Genomic DNA, 19627 nt, shown 5'->3' on the forward strand with positions numbered 1-19627 from the left:
GACCTGGAAATGATTGCTGGCTTTATAACATCTAATGTAATTTCAGTGCCACCTTCTTGAGGCCAATGAGTTGCATCAGTAGCTCCCTCTTATTCTGACATGGCAAAAAGACGGATGCTTTAGATTTGTATTGCGGGACAGGACTTGGTGTGCATACTAACCTCAGGCTGCTTCTGGGTGAGGTTATGGTCATAACTGAGAGAGGATCAAACATCAGGTGGATGCACCCTTATGCGGCGAATGCTTGTTGCATTTATATGCACGGCATGTAGGTGACTCTGTCTAACTTACTTTGCCCACAGAAATCCTCACCCATGAGATGAATATTTGTAAGGACTCTGTCTTCAGTGATTTCAAGACACAGAGAAAGGAAATCACTCAGCAGAAGCTAAGCTTTTGTCATCCCAAGGCTGGTAGTAATCCAAAATATTCTTGGGCAAGGTGCTTAATGGGAGTAACAAAAAAGCAGCTGAATATAAGACAGTAATCTGGGCTTTGGCATCTGCAAAAGGAAAATAATAATAGTGTATTTTCTTCTTTGAAGTCTTGATGACTGGCAGCCAGAATACACTATGTAGGGCAGTAATTTAATACCATGTCATTTTTTCCCCAGATACGTTATTGGACAGAATTCACTCATGAAATATCTATGAAACTTAAGAGTGTCATACTGTCCATTTAAAGCAAATTCAGCCGTGAAGTCTGTAGTTTTTACACAGGTTAACAGGACCATGGGAAAGCCTAGGCTTTAAATTGAGTTGCAGGTATATTTGAAATATACAGATTCTTGTATTTTTTGTGAGATTTTCAGTTAGTTATTTGAACTAGGCACTTTCTTTTTTTTTTTTTTTTTTTTATCCTTCTTGTTATGAAAGAATGAGGACCCAGAACATATGTTATAGAAGACTTGGGAGAAAGATTCACAAAAGCTCATTTATCTGTGCTACTGATTTATCTCCTCTGAGGTCACTCTTGACCAGCCCACCAACATATTCTCAGCACCTCAATCCCATTGCTCAACTGCAGATTGCAAACAAACTCAAACTATGGGGAAGATATAGCTTAAATAAACACTCCTCTTTCAAGCTTCACCCATGTGATATATATTATATGGGCCTGGCACAGTGGGAATAAGAGAGAACTCAATTTATGATGGGAACACTGCTTTTAATTCAATAGCTTGGCACACTAATAAAGAATGATTAAATGTCAGTATTTGGAAAAACTCATGTTATTCTAGAAATTCTGCTTGACAGAGTCTTGAACTCCAGTGAAGAGCACCCATTTAAATCTTGAAATCTGACTGCCATTTGCCTGGTGGTATGTCTTATCTGATGGAACCAAGGCCAGATAAGGGTCTCCTTATTTGACCTTAATCTTCCTGTTAACCACCTACAGCTTTAACTCAAGACAACAAGAATTTTCTTGGCATCCTTCCACAAAGTGCTGGGCCAGATTCTGTTTCTAGTTATAGCAGCATAAACTTGGGATCTGATCTGTCCTCAGCTTCTTCGACCTTGTTTTCTGGATCTCAGACCTGTTTCTGCCTCCCTATAGATCTGGTATCTCTTCATTCCTTGGCTAGAATGACTTACAAGTAACTCACTTTTTTTTTTTTTTTTCCCTTGCATGTCTTATGTGTCTCTTTGGAAATTTTGCGGAGACCAATATTTTCATGCTGATTTTACATAGTGGCCATCTAGTCTGACAGGTCTGAGTTTGGTGTGTTTGTATAATAAATATTTCTTACATTCACAAGTACATTTTAAAACAACAGTACTTTTTTTTACCTCTCTGCCATTGTAATTAAGGCTGGATGAATGGAAAAAAATATTAAAATAAATATTTTTATGGTCATTTCTTTCAAATGTCTCTTTGTCTTTAGCCTCCACGAGCATTTGACGTGTTAAGGAAATGGACTTTAATCATCTGGTTTGTTTTTCCATTTGCGTATGTGAATATTTGTTTTGGAAGAGGCTGTATTCTCATCCAGCCAGGTGAAGGAAAACGTGCTACATAACTTGTTAGTATCTCAGTTAATCTCGAGAACTAGACTGCCAAATATTGAACACCCAAAGAACTCCTTGTTACTAGCTAAAAGTTAAGCTTTTGCACACACACAGACAAAAGAATAATAATATTAAAAATCTAGAATTAAGAAGATCGGTTTATGGACTAATCTTTTTAAGACTATTTAATGGGCAGAGAAACTAAAGCAAATCAACAGTTCATTACAATGTACTTGTTCAGCTCTACCCCAATATGATAAAGTTATTGCTGCTTTGTTTAGACTCAAGAATTTCTGTAATTCAGTGCTCTGAACTTTAACTTTCCTTTTAAGGTTGTATCAGGTAATCCACAAAAACTCCCATTGTGGAGACTGCTGAATTACTGAGCGAAGGAGGTTAGAAGCTAAGATGCTGAAATCACTGGGTACCCAGGTACATCATCTGACTAAATTCAACTTGTGGAGGATGGAGAAGAGGTGGAAAGCAACTGACATTTGCAAGGCAAAGACCATTATGTTTTCACTTAACAAGTTTAGCCTGACCTCCTGACTCTGGGGGATCAATCTGGAGCAGCATTGCTGAAGCTACAAATTAATAATAGAGTCATGATGAGTTCATGCATTCAGCCAGAGGCAAATCCATTGCTTTTAATTGCCACACTTTTTTTTACAGACTCAGAAATTTGTCTTATATCAAAAAAGGACATCCTCTCTGCTATCCCATGGAGTGCTGGCTTCCGAGATTTAAACTTGTGTGTAAATTGATTCAACCCATGTGTCAAATTATGTTATGATCTATTGCCAGTTGTGATCAGATCCTGAGATCATATCCCAATATCTCTGTGCCGCAGTTCTGCCTCAAGGACAGTTTCTCTTCCCTTTCGTTTGGAAAATATTTTTCTATTATAGTAGAGTTATCATATCTTCACAAACTATTTGAGACAGAATTGTTGGAGGAAAGGTCAAAATGTACATTTTCTTTTTGTCAGCAGGTTTCTATGGACAGAAATGCCTCTTCCTGCCCTACTTCACTGTAATACCAGAATGTGTGATAATCCAAATCCTCACTATTGTCTTTCCGACATAAATGGTTTTGAAGGAATCTCCAGGTTCAAGTGAAACTACCTTAAATTTTATCACTTAAAAACCTCAGGAAGATTGCAGTAGTCAGAAGCTAGTCTGTTTTCTCTTAGCAATGTGTTTCTTGTTTTCATATTTTTTCTCTTGTGCAAAAACATTTTATTTATATATAATAATTTCTGACCAATTCATTCAAAATCTAGAACTACATCTCTAACAACTTGAAGAGAATTGTCTTTTTTCAGCTATTGAAAATACCTTGAAATCTCCTTTTTTCTTAATCTATAATTAAGAATAAGTTTTGAAAAATTGGGGGATTTTTTTTCCCACTGCTGCCTAGGAATCTCTTCCCACCCTCTTGCAAACAGGAAATGCAGAAAGTAGGATTAGAGTTCATTTTAAGGAACTGGAGAGATAAATGTGTTTTTATTGATCCCTTGGTGCTCTGAGTCACAACTTAAACAGGCGGCTGCCAAAAAGCTAAATAAAAAAAGTCTCTTTCCCTTCAATGCTTTCTAGCTTTATTACAGATCAGTCCAAGTGGGGCACATGTAACCAGAAATTGTAGCACCTTATGAAACAGTAATAATTACCATGCTGGGCCATATTTATACGTGAAAGTCAGGCTACAGATGAGGGGAAAACAGACAGGTTTATATCAAAGGAAGGTACTTCCTGGTGTCAAAGAATTTAATTTCAAAACTGCAGTTTTTAATTATATCATTGTAGAAAATACGAAGTGTCGTATATTCATTCTCTCTGTAATAGGAAAGCAACATCTTTTTTTCCTCTCAAAGTAGTACCATATACTTATCTATCACATTATAATTTTTAAGTATCATGTTTGTTTAGAAGGGTAATGGCCTTTTTAGGAAGCATGAGAGCAAAATTTTCCAAGGCAGTCAAAGCTAGACAGTTCACAGCAATGATGACCTGATAGCAATAAATAGGCCTTGATTTGCAGGCAGATGGTCTGTGTGACCTACTAAATCCCTATAAATTTTTTCTTTTTTTTTTTTTTTTTAAGGAGTTTTTTCTGCAGTCTTGGCTTGGTATCAGTGAGTTAGTGTGTGAGATTAGTTGTTCTTTGGACTGGTCTTAGCATGTTTTATTTTTCAGCTGTAGAATAATTATTTGGCTACATAAACCAAAAATTTCCAAGTGAGGTGATTTCTAAATATATTCCGAAGTATTGATATAAGTGTCTCAAGCTTCTAAGTGGACACAAGATTCATAGAGCATCTAGAATCACTGAGGGCTGAAAGAGTTCATGAACTTTAAAAACTGCATTCATTCTAATGGAAAGACACTTTCAAAGAACCCTAAATCAATGAGCCTTAGATCCCTCAGTCACATGAACATTTTTGAAAATGTTGTCCTGGTTGCCTTTTGAACATGTGACGAAAGAATGACAAAGAGTGAATTTTCTAATTGATTATTTAGAATCTGTACAGGAAAGCTACTTGAGATTAGGGGATTTCTCCCCAAAATTCATGTTTATTTTTGAATTTATTTAGAAATAAATATAGATATATTGTAGTAAATTAAAAAAAGGTGTGGATGCAAGACTGTGGAAAAATTGGTCCAGGAAGACCCAGCACATTGAAAGCAAAAAGATCTGTCTGAGGCAAAAAATCTACTTTTTGTCTCCTACACTATGAAAGGAAGTTAGCACTTTAATTAGAGATCATTTAAAAAACTACTTGAAGTGCTTAAATGCGGTTAGAATACTGCCTTTCTATCCGTTAAACTGCAGAAGAGGGGTTTTATTTTGCAAAATGCATCATAGACTGATGGCAGCATTTTCATTGCTTGATTTCTTCTCTAGAAGAGTCTGAGACAGACATGGAGGTTGCAGTCCTTTCTGCAATTTGGACTACTGTAATTTCCCCAAATGAGATGTTTTCAGGCAATTATGGCCATTTACAGTCTTCTTTTTCTAATTAGGAAGTGATTAAGAACCCATTTTTTCACTTAGATCTCTCTCCTCAAAGCAGGAGAGGCTAAAACAAGATCACATCTCGGCAAGGCTTTTGTACATCTGTATACTTTTTGATGCATGCAAAGTATGCTTGTCCTCTGACTTGCCACCAAACTAAATATCGGGAAAAAGAATCCTTCCAGCCTTCATCATATTCTGCTTGCCCAGGACTTCGCATAGGATTTCCCACAGCTAGTGGGTTCTACTGTAGCTACTTGCTGTGCCCACCAGTTTTAAACTGCTACAGAAGAAAAGTAGAACCAGCAGTTTTTCAGAAATTCCTGGAGCCTGTTGTAATTCTACATTGTTGTTAGATCTTTTCCTGAAAAACATTCCCAAGAGCTATGCTGGCTAGGTTTGAAGCCTTTTGCAACTTCAGATTCTTGATGTGCTAAAGCAGGCCTTCAAATGGTTTAGGCACTTAGAGAATATGTGCAACTGGTGCTTCTGTGCCACCTCATGAAGAAGAAAGGGAAGGCCCACAAGTGTGTAGTGTTCATTAAACTCCCTATCACATTAAACTAAATATTTTGCCAAATAGTTCAAAGTATCCACTGAGCTTCCTCGGAAGACAGCCCTACATATTTTGTGAGTGTGTGTGTTTGTCCAATGTTTCTGTTGCTAACTAGTTGAATTTTTAGCTGGTTAAATATAAAATGAGGTGGTCCTGATCGACGGAGTGTTCGTGGGTTCAGATTAAGAAGATCACACTGTGTGTAGGTATACTTCTACAAAGAAGCAACAAACAAAACTTCCAAGTGTAGAAACACCTAGAGTTTAAAGTAGTGGTTCAGGTGTGTGTGTGTTTCCCCTATCAGGAATGTTAAGTTCAGCCTACTAAAGTCAGCTGCAGCATTTGGATGGGGTTTAATAAATTCCTCTTACACTTTCCCTTCCTTCCTACTCATCCTTTTTCTGCATACCTAAATATGGGACGTAGTTTAAGATATTATGTTACCTTACTTTTTGACAATGCTCTGCACTATAATAAAAGGACAATTTAAGTCTTCTTTTGGACCATAATTTCAATATTCTCTCCAGTTGACTTAAACCTGGATCATAATAAAAAATGCAGACTAATAAAATACTCTATCATTTATATCACTTTTCTGTTGATAACTCTTCTTCCTCTTGCAGGCAAGTGTTGAAAGTGTTAATTTTAAGTCTTCAAGTAATTTAAATTGCTCCTGGATGTTTTCATTAATGTTGATTGCCCTTGTAACAATTTTCCTGAGTCCTTGTATATTATAAGCCATGCCTGATTGCAAGAGGGAGAGAAGGAACTCAGAAGAACCATAAAAAAAGAAAAGAGGTCAAAATTTACAAAAGAAAGAAATGAAGAAGAAAGATAAAGGAAATACAGAGTTGTTATTTGCCTCTGACTGCTTCAGCGTTACTAGCTGATGGGACTTACCTATATTTGTGACTCCTGTATTGACTCTTGTGTTGACTTTTTCATCCTGATTTCATCGAAATGGTGATATTATAGTGCTAGCCATAAGACATTATCAGCAAACGTAGTTTAATTTTTCTGCAGAACTGAGAGGATTTATGAGTTTTCTAATGTGTCTTCAGTGTCATGCAATTCTACAGAATGGACACTGAATACTCAGGAAGGCACAGGGAAATCTAGTGTGCCTGGAAAAAAAATCAATTAACTAACAAACACATGTTAACCTTAGCTGTGCAGCTATAGTAACCCTGCAAATCAGTGGCAGTAAATGGGGAGAATTTATCATCAAGTGCAAAATCGACACTTGAGAGGGACGGACTGAGACGGTTTTGCTTTCATATGGCTCTCTGACACTAGGGAAGACAAAGACCAAAATCACTCAGTGAATTTGTCCTGAGCAGGCCATGGGCTGGCAGATTTGCACCAAAAAAAGAGTTTCGGTGGTGACCGAAGGCAGGCTGTGGGGGAGCAGACTATCTGCCCTGCAGATGTACACCGAGCCACAGAGATTTTCTTAAACTGTTTTGATGCCAGTTCAGGAAACACTTTATCTGATTTGGTAGGTTAGGAAGTAACACCTTTCAGAAAAAGAATGTATAGTTATCACTGATTATAAGAAATAATAGAAAGGTTTTCACTACTAGAAATAGTTCATACCCCTTCTTCAAACAAAAGGTCTATCTTTTGAAGATGTGTTCTTGCATACATGTTCGTGCATACACTTTAGCAGATAGTATGCACCCTGGAACTAGTTTATATTACAAATTAATGTTCTTTATGCTTGTTTATACTTATAAACAATTGGAAGCTTATCATACAAGCAAATGCATTAATCACAACGTGCCACTGAGTAGGTTCAACAATTTTCTTCCTATGAGTTGGTCATGGATTGTTGATTTTGATTTTGAGTCCTCCCTATTCTCAATTATTTACTTCTGATGTATTATCAGTCACCTGATTCATAGGGCATGGAATAATCAACACTCTGATTAGATGACTGAAGTATATTTATAAGTATTTTAGACAGTAATGAAAGGTAAATATTTGGTGACAAGCAGTGATTTGGATTATCAGCTGTAAAAAATGGTGTAACTCTGTTGGATAAGATGGCAGATATTTCAAGTTATAGGTATTCCTTTATGATCATGTAGTACCAAAGCCTGCCCCCTCACCAAAAAAAAAAAAAAAAAAAAAAAAAAAAAAAAGAGAAAAGAAAAAAGAAATGTCTCCTTACCCCACAAGTTTCCTATACAAAACAAATTTTAGAAAATTATAAAATACAGAGGCAAAACATTTACGATTATATGATTATGATTTGTATTGGTGTTCAAGATTAGGCATTCTCTGTCTTACAGCTTCCCAGTGTTATGAAAAAAATGGTGATATGTTACCTTCTGAGTTTTGGTGGGACAGACTGAGCATGTCCAGGTGTCACGTAGCTTGATGTGGTAACTGTTTGGTATCTGCATTTTGCCATCAAAGGACATTCGTGCCTCATGCAGTAAAATGAATTTTGCTTGCCATTTTATTACACTGACCGCAGTGGGGGTCTGAAGGGTCTAATTTCCATTTATCTGACTAACTGTAATGAGTATGTTACATTCTTACTGTTCTTAGAAGCAAGGACTAAGTCAGATTAGAAGGAAAGCACTTGCTAGCATGATTCATTGTCAGGATTTGCACTGCAAAACTATTCTGCAAATCAAGTGGAAGCTGGGTAATTCTCTGCCTGAATAACATCTTTCTCAAATGGCAACAGACACTATGATTTTTAGCATCCGTGCTTTCAAGTGTATTCGAGCCTCATATTGCAAGGGACGTTTACAAGTTTTCAGATCTGACTATTCACAATGAAATAATAAAAATCATTACTCTAAATAATATGGCATGTATTGAAAAAGGAAAAAACCCACTGTGTGGGGACATGGAGCAGTCAAGTCAAAAACCTTCTCCAATTAAGAGAAAATTATTTTATGTGTACAGGGTTTGAGAAATTGCTGTGAAAATTTCACTGTCTCATTTGGTGTGTTTAAATTGTGTTAACATTTGAAGGTACACGATTTGGTTTAAATCTGTGGATCTATAGTGATCACAGCCAGTGCTTTCATAGTGCTGCTAATTCAGCAGACTTAGCACTGTGTGTAGCAATTGCATTGCAACAGGATGAATCAGGAAATATGGTCCTGTAACTTCTTTCTAATTGAAGAGATATCACTGGAATGCTTTCCAAGATGAATTAAATTTTTTCCAAACAAAATGTTTGTACTAGGACATTGTGAAATATGAAACAATAATTATATTGATAGGCAAATGTTTCCTGTCTAATAAAATTGGCTCATGAGGCATTGAATTCCTTCTCTGAGAATTATCTTAGTTTGCATTTGGTACAGGGCACTGTGAAGTCTGCAGCAAGATTCTGAAACAGGGCTTGAACTGGGAGGCAAGGCAGCTAAAATGAAAAACAGAAATAACTGTTCTTTTCAGCTCTGAGAGAACAGTGAAGCCCTAAACAGGCCATCTGTTGAAAAGTCTTCACAGGCCAGATGCTTCACCAATAAAAGGGCAGAAAATTTTCCATCCAGCCATATGAAAACTACAGCTTGGTCTGGGAGCAAATCCATCAGAAAAACTGAAGTTGCAGAGAGTTAGGGTGCCTGAGCTTTCCAGGAAAATTTCCTAAGAAAGTACAAGCAAGGTCACGTGAACCAGGCTACTCAAGGAAATTCTAAGTTTGTTTTCCTGAGTGTAACTAATGATTCAATTTCTTGCACCCTGTAATACAAACAAACATTAGTGAGAACCTTAACTTACCACAGCCCTGAAGAGAAGCCCCAAGTCATATTGAAGGTTCACTGTTCGGCTTTTGATAGTGATCAGTGCATCCACTGCAGCCAACACTTTGCTCACACAAACATTGCTGCAGTTGGTTCAGAAATATCTTAATTACCTCAGTCAAAAGGAACATCAACTATTTTTCAGAATAGCACAACTGACGAAAAATGGCTTAGATCAAACCTGTGCTGTGAATGAGTTCAGTTACACTGCTCCACATTGTATTAAAACATGGCTTTCATCCACTGTGGGACAAACATGTTCGAGCAGCGTATGATTTCACACACACATAAGGACAAAACTTATGACTTCCAGCTTAGAGATGTTGCAGAAGCTTAACATGAAAATCATAATTTGGAGCTTTTTCTGGTTTATATCTCATTCTTTTTACTTTTGTTTTGAAAAATGGAGTGTGTTAATGAGTACTTTTGTACCATGAGTGAATTTGTTTGCTATAAGTGAGGTTAAGAGAGCTACTGTTCCAAACTTATCATGCCTATTCCTCTATTCCTGACATACCTAATTTAGTATTTCATGCTTTTGTGGGGGTTGGGGACTCCAATGTTTCCCCAAGCCCATGGATGCCTGCATCCTCCTGTACTTAAGTTGGAGTAAGGAAAGATACATTCCTGGACCAGTGATATCAGAGAGAGCTTCAACGTTGACTTTGAGAGAAATCAGTTGAAATTCGGAAGTCAGACTGCTGAAGCCAGATATATTAGATGGATCAAGGCTTCAGGCTGAGGTGGGGTCAGACAGGATACTAAACATCTTTTACCTTTATCTGAAAGTAGTTTCTATGCAAGGACTTTTTGCTGTAATTGTAAAGGTGGGGTTTGTTTATTTGCTTGTTTTTTAACTGAAGATTTGGAAATTTGTAAATTCTTCTCTCTAGTTTATAGAGACCCAAGCTGCAAGAAGTTGATGAAAAGGAGTTGTCAGCTACATCTCCACGAGGTACTGCTCTGGGAAACTGTGATTTGGATTAATTCTCCTCTTCTCCAGCAGGGTAGCCACATGATGACCTCAGAGGGACCACGAGGCTCACAGATCTGTGGAGTACGCTGCACACTGCCTGAGATCCTGAATAGCTGCAGGTGGTTTCTTATGCATGAAAGACAGTCATGTAAAACACTGTTAAACTGAACCCCTGTTAATCTGACCTCTTTTAGTGGTGGTGAAGTTTTCTTTTATTCACTGTTGTGTCAGGTCATGACTTTTTAAAACACACAGAAAGGGGCCCTGATATGGATATATTTGAATTACAAAGAGCATGTGTTTTCCATTTTAAAGAATGTCAGTCTAAGTATTTAATTAAGAAGTAGGTACATCTGGTGTTTTAACTAAATATATTGTAGTTGTTGTCAGCCTTTCCAGCAAAAATTTAATTTCCATATAGCCACAAATTCCACAAATTGCAAGCACAATCCATGTCCACAGTGCCTCATAGTTGCTTTAATCCTGAATCCAAAACCATGCCATTAGGTTTTTTTAATTGGGTTTATGTGTTGAAAAGAAAGGAAGAAAGAAGAAACAGCACCAGAAACACACTAAATGTTCTTACTTTTTGCTTTTTGCAAGAATGAGTTTTGAATGTTTGAGATCAAAAAAGGCCAGAGCACATCTGTAAATGATAGATCAGCTGTCCTGAGGAAAATGTGTTCATTGGTCTTATTACCTCAACCCTGTGTGCCTGCCTGGAAACTAAATAAACAAAGAGTTTGCCAAGACAAAACATCAACATGCAGAGTGCAGAGTTTGACTTGGGATGCTGTAGACTTAGCTCCCAAACTAAGATGGTCTGCTAACCAAGGCTGACAGGACATCTTCCAGGATAAAATAGAGTAAAAGCTAAACTGCATAGCCCTTGTAGCTAAACAGACAAACCAGTGGTTTGTTCAATTGTTACTAAGAATAAAATAATAATAAAAAATAAGTTTAGAAATTGTTAAACAATAACTTTTAATGGTGTGCCTTTTTGTGTCAGGACTCTCCATCTCCACCATTAAAACTAGTATCTTAGTAAAAGTGCGTTAGCTAGAGGAGATAATCTATTTCATCCCATCCATAATCATCATAATGAGGTTATGTGAAATCCATAATGTACAGCTACTATCTGAAAGAGAATAGGTCAAAGACTAAGTTGCAGCTTTGCTTAGGGTAGAAAGCTTGACAAAGTTACACTGCTCCCCACAACAGATAAACCTATTCCCAGTGTGGCAACTTCTCATACTGTTTTTTTTTTTTTTTAAAAAAAAATATGCAGTATTTGAACTAAAGTCCTAGTTCATAAACAAACCTCAAAATTTCATGTAGTTGATGGGGATAATGCAAAACTGAAGGAAAGCAGGCTCCTTTTTATTTTTAGAGCAAACAGCTTTATTTGAAAGAAATAGCAGCACAGCATATATCTTCTAATATTGGATAATCACCTGTAGCATTAAGATAAAATCAAATGGAGAGCAAGTATTCCTGGGATAGAGATTTGGTTCCATGCTTCTATAAAAAGGATGTTCAAGGGGTTTCCAGACGTGGGACGTCATTCCTACTAAAACTAGGGTGACTGCTTGACTTGAAACTATATACTATATATATTAGGGCTTAAAATCAAACTAGTTACTGTTGTATCTTCAGTGCTTATGAGTTTTAAAGCAGTTATCTAACATTATCAGTTGATAGTTTTAAGAAATGCAAAAGAATAGATGTCACCATAACCAAATGATAGAGACTAAAAAACCAGTCCCTATGCAGATATAATCCTTAACAGCTTATTTCCAGTGTGGCCAGCATGTTGGTTTAGTGAACTCAGTAAACTCGAATCATGAAGATACTACAGAGCTACTGCTATGAAAATCGCTGTGTCATGAATACCTCTCTGTCAGCCCAGGCTGGCTTGACGAGACATACCTGACAAGGTGGTCATTAAATCCTAACTACTGAGCATGAAACACCTTGGGGCAATGGGCTGGCTGAGGCCTTGGTGATCAAGGGGGTGCGGGTCTGGAGCAGTGGGCAGTTCGCCAAAGGCTGACACAGAAGCTGAGTGTTAGGAGAAGAGGATATAAACAGAGTGAAGCCCCATGGAGATGGTAAGTGTGTTTAATGAGGGTGAAAAGCACAGGAGTCAGGTTTGGATCCCAGAGCAAGGTGTTTGGAGGGTGGTGTTTTGGGTGCTTAGAGCAGTCACCTGCTGAATCTGTGAGTGTCCCAGAGGGGAGCTGGTGGGATGGTGTGAGTCCCATCATCTGGAAACATGTTCTTTGATCTTCCAGGTGCATTTTTCCAGCTGGAGAAAAGGAGTGTCACAGCCTGTTTCTGAGATCCTGAATCATGAGAATTGTCCAAGTGGAGGACAGGCTATTGCGAGGGAGGGTGTCAGTGAGTCTTCTCCAACCAGGCTCCTTGCCTGAAGGTCAAAGACTGAAGAACTTTGACTCAGAAGTGTGGGATAAAGTAGAAATGTGACTGTAGATACAGCCATTAAGGACAGCCCATTGGCAAAGATATGTTTAATCCTTCCAGAGCTCTGGAGTGCTGTGTAGGCAGGTAAGAAGGAGAGAATGATCACTCTAGTGTAAAGTTCAGACTTTCCTGCCTGTGCTGCTTACCTGTTTGGATTTACTCCGCTTTGCTTCACCACAGCATGCAACACAGCACTTACAGCTCTGTCAGCAGTCACTGGCTAGTCTTGCGTGCCAGGAGAAGAGACCCTCCCATGCATTTGTGACCTCTGGGCTTGGTTATTATATGCAGGAATGAGATGACTAAGCTGGAAAATGCTTATCTGGTTCGTAATTCAGCAGATGAACAAGACAGGCTGCTGAGAAGACAGCACCCATACACCTCGCTCTCTGGAGATGGGTCCCAGTCAGAGACAGGGCTAGGCTGAAGTTTTCAGTACCCTGCATCAAAGCCCAAGTGACTTATGCCATTAACTTTTCTTCCACATTGTCTAACATTTCACCTGAAGAGAAGAATGTTACCTTCAGCAGTGATATCTTGGTATGAAGGGTAGGAATTCTCAGCTGGCCTGTGTCTCCGGGTGTTAATCTGTAAACAGCCACAATTACTGTAGGCCTCACCATTTTTACAGTGAAGTGCAGTTTATGTTCCTCTGAGCTACTCTACTTGGAATACTGAACAGGCAAAATCACAAAACAATATCAAAGCTGGAGAATGTGAGGAAAAAGAGTATTTGTTCTCTTGGTGGTGCTCAAATGTGGCCTAAAGTCTGCTCCTACTGAAGGTGAAGTTGGGTGCATCTGTATTCACACTAGCGATTTTCTGTTTTCTACACTCTAGAGTGACCTAGCTATTTCCTTTCAAAAGGAGATCTAGAAACAGTTGGCACAATAATTTGTTCCAGGGTCTGTTCCTTCATGCAGCCCACGTGAAGACTGACTCCTTCCATCTAGGGCATTACTCCCACATTATCCCATGTGATAGTGCAGCGCATATCCTTGGTGTCATGCTATGAAAAACACAGCTGTGCCAGACTGCATGCAGCACAACCCTCACATTATTTTAGGCATTGTGAACTGGAAAATTATGACAACTAGTTAGTCTATGCTCAACATAAACGAGTCCCCACAGGAAGAGGATGCCTTCAATTTACAGCCACAGCCATTACATCTTGCGAGGCATGGTGGGGGCAGTGCTGGCTGTCCTGTGGTGCCTGTAAATGCTGAGATTTCTCAGCCAATGACATGGGAGAGATCCTGCGAGACCACTGGTGAGACCAGCTTGTCAGGGGAAAAAGATCATCATTTGGTAAGACCTTCGCCTTCTTCTGTATATAGAAAGAGGAGACATCTCTTCAGGGGCATAGGTAATAAAAGTAACATGAAAATAAGGAAAGATCATTCAGAAAAATGTAATGACACTTCTTTGTAGAATTAATCACAGAAAAGTTGTTTTTCATAAAATCTGATGGATTCTTTCACTTATTTGGTGGGACAGGGTCATATAGTACTCTATCATCAATAATCCAGCTTCTTTCATAAATGAGCCAGCACACACTGCCTCCTTCGATGAGGATCATGTGTAACTGGTTTTAGGAAATGTAAAATAAGCTTGATAAGCATTTTTTTCCTGAAAACAATGTGCCATAGTTCCAAGACTGAGTAGTTTGGGGAAAACTGGTGGGTGTTTATAGCAGTAAAGTAGCATCTTGCAATTAAATTTAAAGATCTAATTCCCAGAGAGATACAAACTCCATATATATGTATGTACATATTTAGGGATTGCTTCACTCATCAGAGAAACAGAGAGAGTTGTTGGGAGGCTGGAACATGACAGCTGGTCAGTAGCTGAAATCTCCCACATTTTACAACAGGGGTGAAGAACAACAACACCCTCAAGAGGCATTAAAATTCTGTTTCTGTCGGACGTCTTTGGCAAGCATAGCAGCTCTCTTGCACGCTGTCCATAACCACTGCTAGCTCACCTGGCATACAAAATTTTAGCAAGCAGGTAAGTATTGATAGTAACACCATCATTTTCCATGACTTTTTGTCGGATTATCTCTTTTCCGACTATAGATTTGTCGTTTTTGCTTACAGCTTGTGGCAATCAGTTTCACACCCATTGTTCTCTGAATTTATGTAGACATTATTATACTGGTTTTGAACGCACAATAAATAACTTTCCATGTTATTGTCCTGAAGACAGATGACGTGATAGTTTACTGTATGTTGTACAATTGCTGCAGGACAGAGAACTATATGGAATATAAGTGAAAACAACTATATGCTTCTCAATGAAACATATTCTTTGACCGTATGGTTTAGTTTCTTGAAAATATTCTTCCTGGCGATAAAATCATCTCCAGTATAGTTTGCAATGATTATTCCAATATTCCAATACTTTTCCACTGACATTAGACAGGACTATGCCTCTGTAGAGACCCTAAGGCTGGCCTATTCATGTAACTACACTCAGCGAATGCTTCTATACGCAAGTCCATCTACACTTCACTGCAAACATTGAACACATTTATTTTTCCTTATTTAGTGTAAGAATTATATGCTTTAGATTATAAATTCAAACTTGCATAGCTCCTAGACTCACGTGGCACAAAACACAGGCCAGGTGCAGTTTGCAAACATTAGTAACATGGCTTGTATTTAGTTTTTTGGATGTTCCAGTTTCTTTATTGTTTTAAAACATTGGCAAAAGTACAGGCAACAGTATCAAAGGCCTAAAGGTTAGAAAATGAAGCCAGATGCATGAAGTACTGTTACCCAACCACCAAGACACTAAGGGAATATGTCAGCTCACAAAGAAGACAAGTGAAACTTTTTGTATTTTCCCACAAGATGAACAGATTTTTCACTGGAGTCCTTGTGCTAATCCCTTACCTTCAGATGCAAAAACTGAGCTACACCCCTGCATGTATAAATAAAGGCACATTTTGAATTTAGAAGATAAGGATAAGGGTCAAAATAAAATAAAAAAAAAAAAGAATTGATAGAAGGGGGACGAAAGACAAGGGTTATAATAGTATTAAGTAGCTACACAGTAAGTTGTATAAGCATCTTAATGCTAATGAATACAAAGCTTAAAATTGTTTACTGCCATTTTTGTCTATAACTCCAGTGAGCTAACTAAGAAGTGAGGAAACTTGCATACACAGTTGCATTCAGAGCAGTGAGGAAGGCAGCTGGGTAGATTTCTGGGAATGCTGGAGCAGAGTGCTTAACTAATATGTTTCCTAAAGATAGACTTTATTTTTATTTTGGAAATTAAACCAAATTCGTCTTAGGTAGACACTTTTTGTTACATAAAAAGGTTTGAATGGCAAGGACTTGAAACTAATATAAAAAAATCTTAATGTAGCAGGTATATTCATATATGAATTATTAAATTTTCATATATTTGATTTTCACATGTTATATGTAGCCATTACTTTCATGTTCCCTTTGCTTTTACTTTAGTGTAGTTTTCTGCAAGGAAGATTTATGACAAGTCACATTATAGGGATGACTGGCTAAGGCATCAAAAGCAATCTTGCCTTAAGCTTATTTCTATATTGCATAAGATGTGAATCATACCAAATGTTTGTCCTTATAATGCAGTCCTTGTTCTCACTAAACTGCCATTGATTGGTGCTGTGAATGACCAATTTGGGACTATACTTGCCTTCATTAATGCCAAAAGCAAGCTTGTCATCAAAGAAAGTTGATTCAGCTACCCAAATAAAAGGTACTAGTATGCCTATGCATTCGTTGCCTTTGGTTCTAGGATAGACTTTATAGAAATTCTGTTTGGATCTGAAGGCTTTGTAAACAAACACAAAAGTAGGTAGAACTGGTTGGTTGCCACCGGTCAGCGTAAAATGATGTTTCTGAGAAAAAATCCTGAGTATTATGATACTGTCGATACAAACGTGGCAGTGATACAGTCTGGGGGCTATTTGAGGAGAAAGAGAAATGGTCTAATTGTTTACTTAGAAAGACTACAAAATGAACGAGTAAAGGACTGGTTTGACTACCTTCCTGCAGAATTTTGCATCAGAAGACTGTGCACTAGTTTTTCAGGCAATAATGTCTGTCTGAATCGTAAATCAGGTTTGTGGCTTTAAAAAAAAGTTACCATGTTTAAAACAGTTAGCTTTAGCTCTATAGATATTTTTCCTTGGATTGGGAGGGAGAGGAGCATATTTACAAGTCGGTTATCTGGTCTGGATACCTACAGCACATTTATTTCTCTCCTCATTATGAACTTTTAAGCTTTGTCTAGAGAAAGTGTGGAGTACAGGACATATTATGCTTTACAAGTGAAAGCTGTACATATACAGTATGAAGCCACAGGTTTTGATGCCTTTGCTGCTTTAGAGTTGTGAAATATTTTTTACAAAGAATATTTATTGTAATGTTGCATTATGAGTTTCTGGGGTTGGTGCTATTAACAGTAATGTCATGCCTATGCAATATACTATTAACTTTTAGTCTTTATATGCTTTTCCAAGACTTGTTCTTTTACTCCTCTCTCTTCATGCAAGTTTGTGAATAAAGACACATTTTAATTGATTTATGGAACTGGTAAGTTTCTATAATTATGCAGAATTCCCTTATATAAATGGGCAGAGTAAAGGAAAAGATCACAGAAAATAGAGTTGGCTGAGGTTTGGGAAGGTTATGTAGTCTACATTCAGCCTCAAGAATTCAACTCTGCCTTTGCTACCCCTGGCAAACATTTGTCTGACCCCTCCTTAGAAGCTCCTAGTGACAGAGATGTCACAATCACCCAAGGCAATCTATTCCTACGCCTAATGATTCTTACAGATAAAAAGGTTTTCCTGATATCCAACCTGAATTTCTCTAGCTATAATTCAAATGTATTGTGCCTTGTCCATTCTCCAAGGAGGTGAAGAACGGATTATTTGTTTGCTCTTTGCTGCAGCCCTTTCTGTTCTTAAAGGCTGTTATCAGGTCTTCAGGCTTCCCTTCTGTAGACTAAACAAACCAAATTTGTTTTCAGTTACAGCTTAATGTTACTTAGCTGTCTGTGAGATGTAATGTGGAAAGAGCATTTGCAAAGAACACAACGTTAGGACAGTTAAAGAAAAGTTTAGAAGACACACGTGAAGCATGCTTAGCTCTGCATTTTATGTGCTTCTGTCCCATTTATTTCCTAAGTTCAAATTTAGAGCCTTGTCTCACACTTGTTTATGAGGCTTTTGCTAACTGTCACTCCAGTAGAGATCTGAGTTCGGATTCCCATAGCCCATATAGCCCAGGGAGGACTTTATTCAAGAGCTTTAACAAGGTCAACGTTGACAAAAAGTCAGTTAACATTGCATTATGGATGAAAAGAAAGATACTGTAGTTGGACATCATAGGAATTTTTTCTCTGACAAAATGAGATAATTCTTTCCATTAATATACTATTTCCCTGCCTTTTTTTTTTTTTTTTTTTTCTTTTCTTTTTCCTGAAAGGAACGGGGGAATTTATAACAAAACTAACAAAGATATTTAATTTGAAAAGAATGAATGAGCAAGCTTATATCCATTCCTAAACTGTTTCTCATACTTCATGAAGATCTCAAAAATTGCTTTAATCCAATCTAGTATTAAGGTTTGTATCTGTGTTAAGAGCAAAATGAATGTTACCCAGCTTACTTATATTCCTCATGATTTGTAGCATCTAAAGTTATCTGGGTTTTGTATTAAAGAAAATATTAACTAGTCATTTTCTCACTGCTGTCCAAGTGCTCTGCTTTCAGCTGTGTTTTTCTTTTTCGAGGTGTACAATGAAAGGCTTATGCAGTTGTCTTTGTTAAGTGACAAAACATTATTGTCATGATCTGCTATTTTTGCTGTGGTTAGCAAAAAAATGACTGGCGGAATGATAAATTTATAAGACTCAAGGTAGAATAATCTGAAAAATTTAACCTAGACTTGTACAAAATTTTTTGTCTAAGACCTTGTTAAGTAATCTATACAGACTAATAGGGAACTGGTTTGGCAGCCAGTAGTACGTTTAGGGATGAGAACAGACAAATCGTAAAGTGATGTGACTTGTCCACCCTGATGGTACAGCAAAAAAAAAAAAAAAATAAAAGGACAGAGTGGTAGGAGTAAGTAAATGGTCTTTTGTGCTTTGCATCAATGAGAAAGAGTCTGGAATTTTGTCTGCAGATTTGGTATTGAATTTGAAAAAAGATTTTAAAAATGGCAGTAGGACTGGAAAATACTAGTGTACAGTCTTTTTTAATTACAGAAAGATTTAGAGGTGACTTGACTGGTGCATAAGCATGTTCAAAAAAACAGCAGGCGTTAAAAGGCTCTTTAGAAGAAAAAGCCATAACAAGGATGCTTTCAAGCCAAAGGCAGACAAATTCAAACAGGAAGTGAGGCACGTACCTTTTGACATGAGGTAAGAGCAACAGATTAGGTACCAAGAGAAGTGGTAGGCTTTCCACCTCTTGCGTCTTCAGATGCAAACTGCCTTCCTGTGAGATGTGCTTCAGCAAAGCAGAAGTAACTACGCTCTGCTGGAGAACAGTGGGGTGATATGGATGGGCTTGCAGCATACAGGCAGTGACAGCAGATCAGAGATCCCTGTGGCTTTGCTTTCTGAGAGTCAAAGCACTTGGCAGTGAGCGTAAAACTCTGAATTATGAAGGACATCATTTCTATTCATGTCCATCATCTTGTTACTCCCTTCTACAAAAGTGGCAAATAGATCTTATTTATCCTTATGTCACTTGCTCAGTGTCAACAGCTCGTCTTTCACCCTGCTCACACAACCACAGTTTTGAATTCCTCCA

Source organism: Leptosomus discolor, chromosome 2 (genome assembly GCF_034619465.1).
Source record: "Leptosomus discolor isolate bLepDis1 chromosome 2, bLepDis1.hap2, whole genome shotgun sequence".
NCBI classification, from domain to species: Eukaryota; Metazoa; Chordata; class Aves; order Leptosomiformes; family Leptosomidae; genus Leptosomus; species Leptosomus discolor.